This window comes from Hyperoodon ampullatus (assembly GCF_949752795.1).
Source record: "Hyperoodon ampullatus genome assembly, chromosome: X".
Classification (NCBI taxonomy): Eukaryota; Metazoa; Chordata; class Mammalia; order Artiodactyla; family Ziphiidae; genus Hyperoodon; species Hyperoodon ampullatus.
The window spans coordinates 57394081-57409879 of record NC_136913.1 but is presented as its reverse complement, the minus strand read 5'-3'; the positions used below and the strand labels follow the sequence as shown (position 1 = coordinate 57409879).

Genomic DNA, 15799 nt, shown 5'->3' with positions numbered 1-15799 from the left:
TAAACCCCTCATATTTCAGAGGAGGAGACTGAGGACCAGAGAGACCTGCTTAAGGTATACAGCTATTGACAAAACTGGACTGAAACCCAGCTCCCCTGAATCCTCGCCTAGTGTCCTTTCTTGCAATATATTTTGAAGGGCTCATTTGAATACTTTCATGCTGATGCCTTTAGTGGTTTTAGGGAATTTTTGACTGGTGGTAAGGTATTCCTAGGCCTACATATTGTCAAAGGACAGTAGAATCTGGAGTTTAATTAAATAATAATATAGTCTAATTTTATTCATAAGAGAAATTTTGTACATGTCTGTTGTGTGACAGTTTGGAAAAATGGTACCTCTCATAAGTCTCTACTCTTGAAATAATATAAATGGGAAGGGATGGTGATATGAAGAAAATTCCTGAAGCATCTAGATGGTGATCTATTTTAAGTTAATATGCAATGAAATGCTTACAATCCATTTTCTCCTTTCCTCTCCATAGGCCCTTCCCAGTATTCACTAGGAATCACTAGCATTTTTTCTTCAGTTATTCCTCCCCCATAAGTTGTAGATGATGTACAGATTTCTCCTCATTTACTAGTTATTTAGTCCAGGTCAGAGTGTGGACTGATCAGGTGCCTGGCAAAGACTGTGGCTTCTGGGTCCTGGCTTTTTCACCAGTAAAACTGAGGCAAAAGGACGTCCCTGGTGGCTCAGTGGTTAAGAATCTGCCTGCCAATGCAAGGGACACAGGTTTGATCCCTGGCCTGGGAAGATCCCACATGCTGTGGAGCAACTAAGCCCAGCACCACAACTACTGAAGCCTGCATGCCCTAGAGCCTGCACTTTGCAACTACTGAGCCCGCATGCTGCAACTACTGAAGCCTGCACTCCTAGAGCCCATGCTCTGCAACAAGAAAGAAGCCACCACAGTGAGAGAGCCCATGCACCACAACGAAAATTAGCCCCCACTCGCCACAACTAGAGAAAGCCCACATGCAGCAACGAAAACCCAACACAGCCAAAAAACAAAACAAAGAAACAAAGGAAAAAAAACTGAGGCACAGAAGTAAACACAGAACAATCTTCTGTATCATGAGGTTTCTGCCTGAGATTATTAAATGTGTTTAGATCTCTCATGGAGGAGAGAAAGAATTGAAAGTACAAGTTGGAGCTTTCTGAGGATCCCTGGGGACTTATCCTCTTCTGGACAGCCTGCTGTTTTTCTGTTTCTTTTTTCCTTGTTTTCCATGTTGAGCTTCCCTTTGGAGGATTTTTCTCTAACACTTCCTGTTTAATTCATTTCTGATCATGCTGAAACTTTTCCTGAGTGGACTTAGGCAGTCTGTATTTGGTCTGAGATGAAAGGTGATCTGTGTTTCTCCCCCTTCATCTCTGATCCCATTCAGGAGCATTTTCAATGTAAGTTCCATACTTAGTATGATAACTCTCCCTCTTCCTAGGTGGGCCAAACACTACAACGATCTTGCCTGCCACGAGAAAGGAAAGTAAACCTCATGGATTCTATAGGCTTTGAGCAAATAGTGTTAATAACTTGATTTTGAGGAGAGACCTTTTTATGTTCTACCTTCTGTTCCATCCCATCAATAGCTCCAAGGCCTATTCTTTTTGGGGGGTTAATTTTGAAATAGCTTTATTTAGATATAATTCACATATCATATAATTCACCTACTTATCATGTACCATTCAGTGGCTTTTAGTATATTCATAGAGTTGTGCAACCATCACTAATCTTAAAATATTTTCACCTGTCCAAAAAGAAACTTTGTACGCATTACAAAGGCCTGCTTTTTAACCTAGGTGAGTGTCAATAGTAATAGCTAATATTTGGTGAGAGCTTATTCTGTGCACTGGGCTGAGTACGTGCATGTGTTATTTCATTTAATACTTGACACACAAAAGACCCTGAATAGCCAAAGCAATCTTGAGAACGAAAAACGGAGCTGGAGGAATCAGGCTCCCTGACTTCAGACTATACTACAAAGCTACAGTAATCAAGATAGTATGGTACTGGCACAAAAAGAGAAAGATAGATCAATGGAACAGGATAGAAAGCCCAGAGATAAACCCACACACATATGGTCAACTTATCTTTGATAAAGGAGGCAGGAATATGCAGTGGAGAAAGGACAGCCTCTTCAATAAGTGGTGCTGGGAAAACTGGACAGGGACATGTAAAAGTATGAGATTAGATCACTCCCTAACACCATACACAAAAATAAGCTCAAAATGGATTAAAGACCTAAATGTAAGGCCAGAAACTATCAAACTCTTAGAGGAAAACATAGGCAGAACACTCTGTGACATAAATCACAGCAAGATCCTTTTGAACCCACCTCCTAGAGAAATGGAAATAAAAACAAAAATAAACAAATGGGACCAAATGAAACTTCAAAGCTTTTGCATAGCAAAGGAAACCATAAACAAGACCAAAAGACAACCCTCAGAATGGGAGAAAATATTTGCTAATGAAGCAACTGACAAAGGATTAATCTCCAAAATTTATAAGGAGCTCATGCAGCTCAGTAGCAAAAAAAACCAAACAACCCAATCCAAAAATGGGCAGAACACCTAAATAGACATTTCTCCAAAGAAGATATACAGACTGCCAACAAACACATGAAAGAATGCTCAACATCATTAATCATTAGAGAAATGCAAATCAAAACTACAATGAGATATCATCTTACACCAGTCAGAGTGGCCATCATCAAAAAATCTAGAAACAATAAATGCTGGAGAGGGTGTGGAGAAAAGGGAACACTCTTGCACAGCTGGTAGGAATATGAATTGGTACAGCCACTATGGAGAACAGTATGGAGGTTCCTTAAAAAACTACAAATAGAACTACCATATGACCCAGCAATCCCACTACTGAGCATATACCCTGAGAAAACCATAATTCAAAAAGAGACATGTACCAAAATGTTCCTTGCAGCTCTATTCACAATAGCCCGGAGATGGAAACAACCTAAGTGTCCATCATCGGATGAATGGATAAAGAAGATGTGGCACATATATACAATGGAATATTACTCAGCCATAAAAAGAAATGAAATTGAGCTATTTGTAATGAGGTGGATAGACCTAGAGTCTGTCATACAGAGTGAAGTAAGTCAGAAAGAGAAAGACAAATACCGTATGCTAACATATATATATGGAATTTAAGAAAAAAAAATGTCATGAAGAACCTAGGGGTAAAACAGGAATAAAGACACAGACCTACTTGAGAATGGACTTGAGGATATGGGGAGGGGCAAGGGTAAGCTGTGAGAAAGCAAGAGAGAGACATGGACATATATACACTACCAAACGTAAGGTAGATAGATAGTGGGAAGCAGCCGCATAACACAGGGAGATCAGCTCGGTGCTTTGTGACCGTCTGGAGGGGTGGGATAGGGAGGGTGGGAGGGAGTGAGATGCAAGAGGGAAGGGATATGGGAACAGATGTATATGTATAACTGATTCACTTTGTTATAAAGCATAAACTAATAAAAAAATTAAAAAATAAAAGTTTATAAGGATTCAAACCCAGGCTATCTGACTCCATAGCTTTTTAAAAACATTAATTAATTAATTAATTAATTAATTAATGTCTGTGTTGTGTCTTCATTGCTGTGCGTGGGCTTTCTGGCGAGCAGGGGCTACTCCTTGTTGTGCTGCACGGGCTTCTCATTGTGGTGGGGGTCTAGGTGCGCAAGCTGCAGTAGTTGTGGCACATGAGCTTAGTTGCTCCACAGCATGTGGGATCATCGTGGACCAGGGCTCGAACCCATGTTCCTTGCATTGGTAGGCAGATTTTTAACCACTGCACCACCAGGGAAGTCCTGACTGCACAGCTTTTAACAGCTCATCACACTGTAACGTTTTGGTCATGTGATAGGACCAAGCACAGTTCTCCCTCCTTTTCATCAATATGAGCTATGATTTGAGATGTTCTGTCATAAACAGGTGAGTGATTCATTATTTATTTAGTAGGCACTGTGACAGAAGCAATGTGGCATGCAGAGAGGACTAAGAGATTGTGTCCTCTAGAAGCTTGACTGTTTTTATAACGTAGGGCCACACTTGAGAGATGCCATATATGCACCACAGATGGTCGATATTGTTAAGCTCAGTGGAAGGAGATATTAATGTGGACTGGAATGATTAAAGAAGACTTCCAGAAAGAAGTAGGTTCTAGCTGAATCTGGATGGGAATAAGATCAAAGGCATAGGGTTGGGAATGCCATGAAGCATGTTGGGAGGACCTTGAGATAGGTTGGAGATGGGGGAGGATGGGGAGACCATTGTAGAAGTCAGATTATGAAGGGCCTTGTATGTCAGGCAAAGAGTTAATCATTTATTTAACAGAGGTTTCTGAGCACTTATTACTTACCAAGCACTCATATAGACACTGAGGGTAGAGCAGTGAGCAAAAGACAAAAATCCCTGTCCTCAAAGAACTTGAACTCTATTTGGGGAAGTAGATGAAAAACGAGTCAGTTTTATGACCAGATGGTGTGATCAATCAAAGAAAGGGGGATAGGGAGTGTCAGGTATAGTGGACAGTGGCTTCAGATTTAAAGAGTTTGAACTTTTTCCTTTAGGTAGCAAGCAACCATTGACAAACTTCACACCTCATATTTTGGCATGGCGTTTATCCTTGGGATTGCCTAAGAGAAGAGTGCTTTAGAAGTGAGATGTGAGAGGCCTGGAGGCAGGTAGGAATGTCAAAGGCAAGTGGGAGCTAGGCCTGACTTCTCTGAGTCCAGCAGCTGTGGAATAGTGGAAAAAGCACTGGATTTAGATCCATATGGTTTATTTATTTATTCATTCATTCATTCATTTATTTATTTAACATCTTTATTAGGGTATAATTGCTTTACAATGGCGTGTTAGTTTCTGCTTTATAACAAAGTGAATCAGTTATAAATATGCATATATTCCCATATCTCTTCCCTCTTGCATCTCCCTCCCTCCCACCCTCCCTATCCCACCCATCCAGGTGGTCACAAAGCACCGAGCTGATCACCCTGTGCTATGTGGCTGCTTCCCACTAGCTATCTATTTTACGTTTGGTAGTGTATATATGTCCATGCCACTCTCTCACTTTGTCACAGCTTACCCTTCCCCCTCCCCATATCCTCAAGTCCATTCTCTAGTAGGTCTGTGTCTTTATTCCCTTCTTACCCCTGGGTTCTTCATGACTTTTTTTTTTCTTCTTAGATTCCTTATATATGTGTTAGCATACAGTGTTTATTTTTCTCTTTCTGACTTACTTCACTCTGTATGACAGACTCTAGGTCCATCCACCTCACCACAAATAACTCAATTTCATTTATTTTTATGGCTGAGTAATATTCCATTGTATATATGTGCCACATCTTCTTTATCCATTCATCCGATGATGGACACTTAGGTTGCTTCCATGTCCTGGCTATTGTAAATAGAGCTTCAATGATCATATTGGTACATGACTCTTCTTGAATTATAGTTTTCTCAGGGTATATGCCCAGTAGTGGGATTTCTGGGTTGTAGTTTTTTAAGGAACCTCCATACTGTTCTCCATAGTGGCTGTATCAATTTACATTCCCACCAGCAGTGCAAGAGTGTTCCCTTTTCTCCACACCCTCTCCAGCATTTATTGTTTCTAGATTTTTTGATGATGGCCATTCTGACCGGTGTGAGATGATACCTCATTGTAGTTTTGATTTGCATTTCTCTAATGCTCAATGATGTTGAGCATCCTTTCATGTATTTGTTGGCAGTCTGTATATCTTCTTTGTAGAAATGTCTATTTAGGTATTCTGCGCATTTTTGGATTGGGTTTTTTTTTTTTGTTATTGAGCTGCATGTGCTGCTTGTAAATTTTGGAGATTAATCCTTTGTCAGTTGCTTCATTAGCAAATATTTTCTCCCATTCTGAGGGTTGTCTTTTGGTCTTGTTTATGGTTTCCTTTGCTATGCAAAAGCTTTGAAGTTTCATTAAGTTCCATTTGTTTATTTTTGTTTTTATTTCCATTTCTCTAGGAGGTGGGTCAAAAAGGATCTTGCTGTGATTTATATCATAGAGTGTTCTGCCTATGTTTTCCTCTAAGAGTTCGATAGTTTCTGGCCTTATATTCCATATGGTTTAGACTCTGCTGGTAACCTTAGGTCACTTCACTTTTCTAAGCTTTTTTCCTCTTCGGTATTTTAGGGACAGAAATATCTAACTAACAAGAGTGTTATTAGGATTACTTGAGGTAATATGAATGAAAACTTTGTTAGTTGTATAATACTTTACATATGTGAAGAGTTACTATTATGGATAGTGCCTGTGAAAACTGCATTTCTGTTCTTTTCAGCCATTCCAGGATTCTGATAGCAATTTAATTTTTTGTGTCAACTAAATCATAAATTAGAATTTAAAATAACAAAGTACAGTTTGTGCCAGGCATTCTATAAGAGGTACTGTGCTAGACACTGGGAGTGCAGTGGTAATCACAACTGCGTTTACCCCAGAAAGTTTTCTTTCTGCTTTGTTCAAGACTGCCAGCATGAAAGAAGGGAAACTTGCTTGTGGAGGAGGTACTACATGTAGAACTGGCCACATTTCTCCTGCAACCTTGCCCTGTATAGCAACCAGCCCTCCCACCACACACTAAACTGTGTATCACTGAACCCTAATATCCCTTTCAGTCTCTGTCTCTCAGTATTTGTCTCTCTCTGTCTGTCTCACTCATTCATTTGCACATATATTTCCTTCTGCTTGAAGTGCCCTTCCATATTTTCCTGACAGACTCTAATTCCACATCCTCAACTCTTGTCTCTCCTCCTCTAGAAAGACTTCACTGATGTCTTTCTCACTGTCAGTTACTGCACTGAATTGTAGTTGTTCCATGTGAGTGTCCATTACCAGAATGATATCTTTGAAGCCAGGATTATGCTTTGTCTCTCTCTGGGTCGCTGGTGCTTAGTACTGGGAGTAACATTAAGGAAATGCTTACTGACTGAATCATAACTATATAGATACTTAAACCTGACCTAGGAAATCCTTCAAGAGGTCTGTGTTTTAAAAAACGTTTCCAAAGTGGTTGTATTATTTTATATTTCCACGAAAAATATATGGGAATTAGAGTTGCTCCACATCTTCAAATTTACACTTGTTATTATCAGTCTTTTTTATTTTAATTGAATACAATATTATATTAGTTTCAGATGTTCAACATAGAGATTTGATATTTATATAAATTACAAATTGATAACTACAAAAAGTCAACTAGCCATACACCATACAAATTATTCTAATATTAGTGACTGTATTCCCTATCCTGTACATTATGTTCCTGCAACTTATTTATTTTATAACTGGAAGTTTGTACCTGTTAATCCCCTTCACACACCCTCTTGCCCCCTTCCCCTCTGATGACCACCAATTTTTTCGCTGTATCAGTGTGTCTGCTTCTGTTTTTGTTTTGTTTTGCTTTTTAGATTGCACATGTAAGTGAAATCAAATGGTATTTGTGTATCTCTGCCTGACTTATTTTATTCACTTAGCATAATACCCTCTAGGTCGATCCATGTTGTTGCAAATGGCAATATTTCATTCTTTTTTCATGGCCGAGTAATATTCCATTGTATACATATACCGTATCTTCTTTATCCATGCATCTGTTGATGGACAGTTAGGTTGCTTCCATATCTTGGCAATTGTATTGGGTTGGCGAAAATGTTCGTTTGGGTTTCCTGTAAGATGGTATGAAAAACCCGAATGAACTTTTTGGCCAACCCAACAAATAATGCTACTATGAACATTGGGGTGCATATATCTTTTCCACATTTTTTTTACAACTTTATTGGAGAATAATTGCTTCACAATGCTCTATTAGTTTCTGCTTTATAACAAAGTGAATCAGTTATACATATACATCTGTTCCCATATCGCTTCCCTCTTTCGTCTCCCTCCCTCCCACCCTCCCTATCCCACCCCTCCAGTCGTTCACAAAGCACCGAGCTGATCTCCCACATTTTTCTTGATATGTACCTAGACGTGGAATTTCTGGGTCATATGGTAGTTCTATTTTTAGTTCTTTGGAGAACCTCCATACTGTTTTCTGTAGTGGCTGCACTAATTTACGTTCCTACCAACAGTGTACAAGGGTTCCCTTTTCTTTACATCCTTGCAAACATTTGTTTTTTGTAGACTGTTTGTCAGAATAGCCATTCTGACAGGGGTGAGGTGGTATCTCATTGTTGTTCTGATTTGCATTTCTCTAATAATTAGTGATGTTCAGCATCAATTAGTGATGAGCACCTTTTCATGTGCCTGTTAGCCATCTGTATGTCTTATTTGGAAAAATGTCTATTCAGGTCTTTTGTCCATTTTTTGATTGGGTTTTTTGTTTTGTTGATATTAAGTTGTATGAGCTGTTTATATATTTTAGATATTAACCCCTTTCTGGTTACATTATTTGTAAATATTTTCTCCCATTTAGTAGGTTGTCTTTTGAGGTTTATATATAGCAGTGTTTATACTTGTATATATGTATATATAATCATATGTACATACATGATTATTTTAAGTTGATGATCTCTTAAGTTCAAATGCATTTTAACAACCCTACATTTTTACTCTCCTCCCCTCAACAATTACTGACATCATATTTTATATCTTATTTTTTTTATCCCTTAACTCATATTGTAGATATAGATCATTTCACTACATTTGTCTTTTAACCTTCCTAGAACTTTATATGTGGCTGATGGAGATAGAGGGTATATTGCCAGTGCCAGTGCCAGGTGTGAGCCAGGGCTTCCCCTCTTCTCAGGGGCCATTGCTACCCTATAGGGGCAGAGTAAGGTCCTAAGTTGCTAGAGCAGAAGCCCTAAATGGTCTGGCCTGAGCTGGCTCAGCTCCCTTCAAGTGTATGCCCTTCCCCTTTCCAGCATTGGCACCCTTGCCCCAGATGGGAGCAGCAGTGGAGCAAGAGGGGCTGGTGTGGGTATTCACCATGGGTCAGGGCACATGCTGTGGCACTCTGGCCATCGTCAGAAATCTGTTCTGCCTCTGATGTCCTACGTGTGCAATAGCCAGTATTGCCCTCCTCCTCCCTGCTCAGATGTCACTTAGGGTTTAGCTTGGGTGATTTGCACTACTTTCTCTTCTAGATGGCTTATTTGCTTTCTGTATTATCTAATCTACCTTTGGTTCCCCTAGTTTATTTTTCTTTTTCAGTTATTGTATTCTTCAACTATGATTCTTTTTGACGTATTATAACTCATTTTTGAAGTTTTCACTGTGTTCATGCCTTCTCCTGAATTTGGTGAACATCTTTATGATCATTATGTTAAACTTTTTATCAGGTAGATTTATCTTCTTCAATTTGTTTAGGTCTTTTTCTGAGATTTTGTCTAGTTCTTTCGCTTGAAACATATTCCTCTGTCTCCTCATTTTCCTAATTCTCTGTGTTTATTTTTATGTACCTGGTAGGTCTGTTATATCTCTCGATCTTGTAGACGTGGCCTTATATAGGAGACGTCATGTGGGGCCCAGCAGCATACTTCCTTCTGGCCACCAGAGCCATAGCCCCTGTGTTGGCTGTGTGTGCCCTTCTGTTGTGGTGAGGCTGACTGCTGCAGGTATGCTGATAGGTGGGGCTGGCCTCTGGCCGAGGGTTGTGAGGCCTTCCTTTGCACAGTTGCTGCAGGCATGTTGGTGGGTGTTGCAGGCCCCTGGCATGACTGAATATGATGCGTGGTGGCACACAACTCTCATGGGTGTGCTGGTGGGTAAGGAAGGCCCCTAGTGCAGCTGGTTGCATGACCTGGTGGTGCATGAGTGACACAGGCATGCCATTTGGTGGGCTACACTTCTAGCGTATCTAGTTATGCAGCCTGGTGGTGCGTGCATGTTGTGGGTGTGCTCGGTAGGTGGAGCAAGCCCCCAGTACAGCTGATTGTGTGGCCTGTTTGCAACTACTTTTTGTGCACTGGTGGGCAGGGTAGACCCTTGGTGCTCCTGGTTGTGAGTCCCAGCAGTGTGTGATTGTTGCAGGCATGCTGGTGGGTGAGGCAGGCCCCCAGTTCTAATAGATTAGAGAGGATTCCTAAATAGTGCCCACCAGTGCCACTATGGTAGAATGAGATCAAAAAATGGCTGCTGCCAGCATCTTAGTCCCCAAGGATAGTAGCAGCTGCCTCTTGCCTCTTTGGGAGGCTCCCCCAAATCAGCAAGTTGTTCTGACCCAGGTGCCTTTCAAACTGCTGCCTCTGTGTTGGGAGTTGGAGCATGTGAGATTTTGGGTGGCCCTTTAAGAGTGGAGTCTCAGTTTTCCTACAGCTTTCCAGCTTTCCCAGACATAAGCACCACTGGTTTTCAAAGTGAGATGTTCTGGGAACTCATCTTCCCTGTACAGAACCTCTGGGCTAGGGAGCCCAATATGGGGCTCAGATCCCTCCCTCCTCAGAGAGGTCCTCCACAGTTTGTGATATCCCTCTCTCTCTTGGGTTGCTGCACCGAGATTGTGGATCCAGAGTAGACCACGTCTCCACCCCTCCTATTCATATTGTGTTTCCTTCTTTATAACTTTAGTTGGGGAAAATAGTTTCTCCTTGTGTTCAGGTCATTCTCACAGATAGTTTTTCTGTAAGTAGTTGTAATTTTGGTTCCCATGGGAGGGGGTGAGCTCAGCGTCTTCCTACTCTGCCATCTTGATCTCTTTCTCTATATTTATACGTCTTTAATGAATTTATACATAAATCAAAGGCTTAATAACTGAAACGCATATCAGAGAAATGCTGTAGAATATAGTATTAAGGCTATATAACAGTGATCAGAACATAATTCTAGAGCCAGACTACACTGTATCTCCTTCACCTGCTAGAGGTGGGACCTGGAAGCAAGTTCTTTCATCTCTCTCTGTCTCAATTTTCTCGTCTATAAAATGAAGATCATAATAGTCCCTACCTCACAGAGTTGTTCTGAGAATTACATGAATCATATATATATATATAAAATGCTTAAGACAGATCCTGGAACATAATAAGCACTCTGTAAACATTAGCTCTTTTTACCTGAATCAGATAATCAGGCATATCATGGATAAGGCAGTTTGGGATAAGGCCGATGATCTCTTTAATTTCAATATTACTGAAAGCAAACAATTCCTGAGTGCCTGCCATGTTCTAGGTACTAACGCAGAGTTGGATAAAACTTGCTGTGTGATGCCTTCAGGGGCCTTTCCTTCATGTTTTAAAAGATTTTCCTGGAGAAAGTCCTTGACATTTTAAGATTGTAGTCACACATCATATTAGCATCTCTACTAAGAGTTTCTTGTAAAAGTCTCAGTAGTTCACTCAGAAAAGAATTCCTGTTATCTTTGTGCATATAGCTACAAGCATATTTCTAGGTTTTCCTTAGACAGGTCTCAATTTCAAAACCTTTCACCCCAGACAGCCACTGATCTATTCTCTATCTCTAAATTAGAGAATATTATATAGATGGAATCATGCAGTATGTGACTTTTTGAGATTGGCTTTTTTTTCCACTTTTTTTTTAAATGCCCTTTCGATTGATCCAAGTGTAGCAATAGTTTATTCCTTTTTATTGCTGATTAGTGTTACCTTGTAAGGATGTACCAGTTCGTTTATTCATTCTCCAACTGAGGGATGTTTGGATTGTTTCTAATTTTTAGTGATTACAAATACAGCTGCTTTAATCGTTATAATACAAGTTTTCTTATGAACAGAAGTTTTCTTTTCTAGAGGATAAATGCCCAGGTAGGGACTGTGGGCTCATATATATACGTGTTCAATTTTGTAAGAAAATGCCTAGCCATTTTCCAGTGTGGCTGTTCCAATTTATATTCCCACTAGCAATGTATGATAATTCCAGTTTCTCTATATCCTTGCCAGAACTGGGTACTGTTAACTATATTTTATTGTAACCATGCTAATAAGTGTGTAGTGGTATCTCATCTGGACCTTAATTTGCTTTTCCTTAATGGCTAATGAGGTTGAACAACTTTTCATGTGTTTATTTTACATCTGTATATTTTCTTTGGTCAAGTATCTGATCAAATATTTTGCCCATTATCTATTGGGTTGTTTGTTTTCTTACTTTTTGGCTTAGTGAATCCTTTATGTATTCTGGATATGAGTCCTTTGTTGGATAGGTAATTTGCAAATATTTTCTTCCAGTCTGTAGCTTATCTTTTTAAAAATCCTCTTATTAGGGTCTTTGACAGAGCAAAAGTTTTTACTTTTATGTAGTCCAATTTATTTACTTTTTCTTTATGGATCATGCTTATGGAGTCATGTGTAAGAAGATGTCACATAACCCTATGTCACTAAGATGTTATCTTATGTTTTCTTGTAGAAGTTTTATAATTTTTTGGTTTTACATTTAGATCTATGATCTATTTTGAGTTTATTTTTGTATAAGGTGCAAGGTTTAACTTGAGCTTTTATTTTTATTTTTTTGGGTTTTTTTGACCTATGGGTGTCCAATTGCTCCACACCATTTTTTGAAAACCTCTGCAACTTCTTAACTGTGACATCTTGGGAAATGTCTTAACCTCTCATGGCCTCAATTTTCTTTTCTCAGAAATGGGGGTAATAATAGGTCCTACCTCCTAAGGTTGAAGTGAGGATTTTAGACTATATGTTTAACTGCCTAGTACACAGTAGATAGTAGTAGCCATTATTATTATTTATTTTATAGAGTTTCAAATTTTGAGATTTTACTTTATGATTTATAAAATTTGAGAACATATAATACATTATTACTTTTAATCCCTTCAAAGGATGTTAGGGTGCATGGGTCAATGCTGAGGTAGTGTTCTGGCAGATGAGTTCTATTGAGGTAATGACTGAAATCATTTATAGTCAGGAAGTGTTAGCAATTTCCAGTTGGGAGGGGAGCTGAGCCCAAGGCCAGTTCAATACTGTATAAGGCAAGAGTGTGTAGCAAAAAACAGGAAATGAAAAGTGAATTCAGATGTTGTGGAAGTCAGAGGAATTCAAGGAGTTCTTCCTGATTAAATAGGTAAGGGCAAAGGAGTTTTGGACCCCGAGTATGAACAAAGCAGGATATTGAGGTACCCTCTTGTGAAGTGCTTGCCTCCTAGCTTAGTTTAAATGTGTTGGCCTTGGTTTTTCATTTTAGGATGGTTTTCACTAGCTATGTAGGAAGCATTTTGCCCTCTGTTCTCAAAACGAATCTAGTCCAAGACTGCATTTTGCTGTGAGCACAGTTGTTTTGGTGCCAATAGCCTGGTGATGTGCCAGGTTCCCTTTGGGTAGCATTTCTAAAACATACTGCTCAGGAGAGCTGAAAAGGCTGAAGAACCCTCTCAGGAAGCTGATTGTGCCTGTGGTAGGTCTTGGTCTGGGAACCATTTCAAAAGCTGCATACCACTGCTACTTTCTTGATCCTTACTATGGTCTCTGGCACTCCATGCCATGTTGGCTCCCCAGGAGGTCTCCTTAGTCTCCCTGAGAAAGAGCTGGCAGCTTCAATGTTTGTTTGTGTGTGTATGTGTGTGTGTGTGTGTATTTTACTTCCTCTTTGATCAGTGTTATGAGATCCTTAGGTGAATTAATCTTTTGTGACAAGCATGTGCAAGATACCTTGAAAGAAAGTATGCTCTTAAATGGAAAAGTTGTAGTCACAACCAGTCTGACCAGAGATCCTTATCAGTCTGGTCAAGTGTAAAGTTTTACCGCTTTGAGTGGTGTCATTGGAAACTGACAGTGCTATTGAAATTACCTCTGAGCTGCAGGATATGACAAAACACATATGTTTTATTGCACAGTGCTGAAGACCAGCTTAATGTAATGGTTTATGTATGAATCTCCAAGATAATAATAGCACTTGACTTTAGCCCTTTGCAGTTTAGAAAGCCCTGTACTGTTCTTTATTTAATTTGATCCTTAAAACAAGTATGAGAGAGGGAGGACAGGGATTATTATTTATATTTTACAGGTACAGTGCTGTCAGTGTGTTCCAACTAGAGGGGCCTGGGATATCATCTATAGTTGTCAAGAGCATAGGCTCTCAGGCAGATTGCTTATTTAAAACATTTTAAAAATTTTGGTAAAATATATATATATAACATAAAATTTACAATTTTGAACATAAGTGTACAATTCAGTGACATTAATTACATTTGACATGTTGCATAACTATTACCACTATCTGTTTCCAAATTTTTTTCATCACCTCAGACAGAAACTCTGTAACCATTAAACAACTTCCCATTGCCCTGTCCCCTCAGCTCATAGTAACTTCTGATCCACTAACTATCTGTATGAATTTGCCTCTTCTATATATTTCATATAAGAGGAATCGTATACTATTTGTTTTTTTAATATATGGCTTATTTCACTTAGCATAATGTCTTCAGGGTTCATCCATTTTGTAGCACACTTCTTCTTATTGCCAAATAATGGATATTTTATACACACATACCCATGCACCACATATTGTTTATCTATTCATCCATTGATAGGCATTTAGGTTGTTCTACATATTGGCTTTTGTGAATAGTGCTGCTATAAACATTCCTGTACAAGTTTTTGTTTGAATATGTTTTCAGTCCTTTTGGGTATATACCTAGCAGTATATTTGCTGGGTCATATGGTAATTCTATGTTTATGGTTCCTTAGCAGCTGCAACATTTTACATTCCCACCAGCAATGTACAAGGTTTCCGACTTCTCAATATCCTCACCAACATTTATTATTCATTTATTTGATAATTACTGTAGTAGTTATGAAGGGGGTATATTATTATAGTTTTAATTCTCATTTCCCTAATGATTAAGGATGAGCAGCTTTTCATATGTTTATTGGTCATTTATATATCTTTTTTGGAGAAATGTCTATTCAAATCCTTTGCCCATTTTAAAATTGAGTTACCTAACTATTTGTTGTTGGGTTGTAGGAGTTCTTTACGTATTCTGGATATTGACCCTTACCAGAATCATGATTTCCAAATATTTTCTCACATTCTGTAGGTTTCCTTTGTACTTTTTTTCCACAAGAAAATCACATATTGTTTATTAATTTCCATTATTGATATAAAAGAAATGATTCATTGGCTTTTTTTGGCACTTTCTTGATGACGTTGTTTTGTTACTGAGTCCAAACACATTCTGCTCACTGCACAACAGGCCAATAAATTGGGAGATGAGGTGTTGTGGCAAGGAATAACAACTTTATTCAGAAAGCCAGCAGACTGAGAAGATGGCGGACTAATCTCCTAGGGAATCATCTTACCCAAGTCAGAATTTAGGCTTCTTTTATATACTAAAAGGGGAGGGGGTGTGGTTGGTTGTTGCAAACTCCTTGGTGTCAGAATCCGTTGTTCTTGCAGCTGTCCATATAGGTCAGCTCACGATGTTCCTGCAAACCTCCAACAAGACAAATGTTATTCTCTGTTCTGCAACTTTTTATCTCTATATTAATGGAAAAGTGTTACACCTCTAAAGGTCAGAGCCTTGAGAATGGACTATCCTGTATATTTCAGGCTATAGGCAACATTCTTAACTGGAAGCAAAAGCCATAGAATACAAAGGTTAAAGTAAAAGAAACAGATCCAATATGGAGTTCTTCCCTATTATACTTTGATGCATGAAAGTTTTAAATTTTGATGGAGTACAGTATATATATTTTTCTTTTTTGCTCATAATTTTGTTACCATATTATTCGTTTTTATGGATGAATAGATAGATCCATTGTAGATATATACCACATCTTCTTTATGCATTCATCCATCAAAGGACACTTAGATTTTTTCCACATATTGGCTATCATAAACAGTTTTGCAATGAAC

General features: G+C 38.9%; 1 protein-coding gene across 2 annotated transcripts in view; it reads left to right on the top strand.

Annotated features, from left to right (window-relative positions):
* Positions 1-15799, top strand: part of OPHN1 (oligophrenin 1) — a gene marked incomplete at both ends in the record, with an annotated part of 648741 nt that overhangs the window by 82884 nt on the left and 550058 nt on the right. The gene's annotated exons all lie outside the window — the stretch shown is intronic.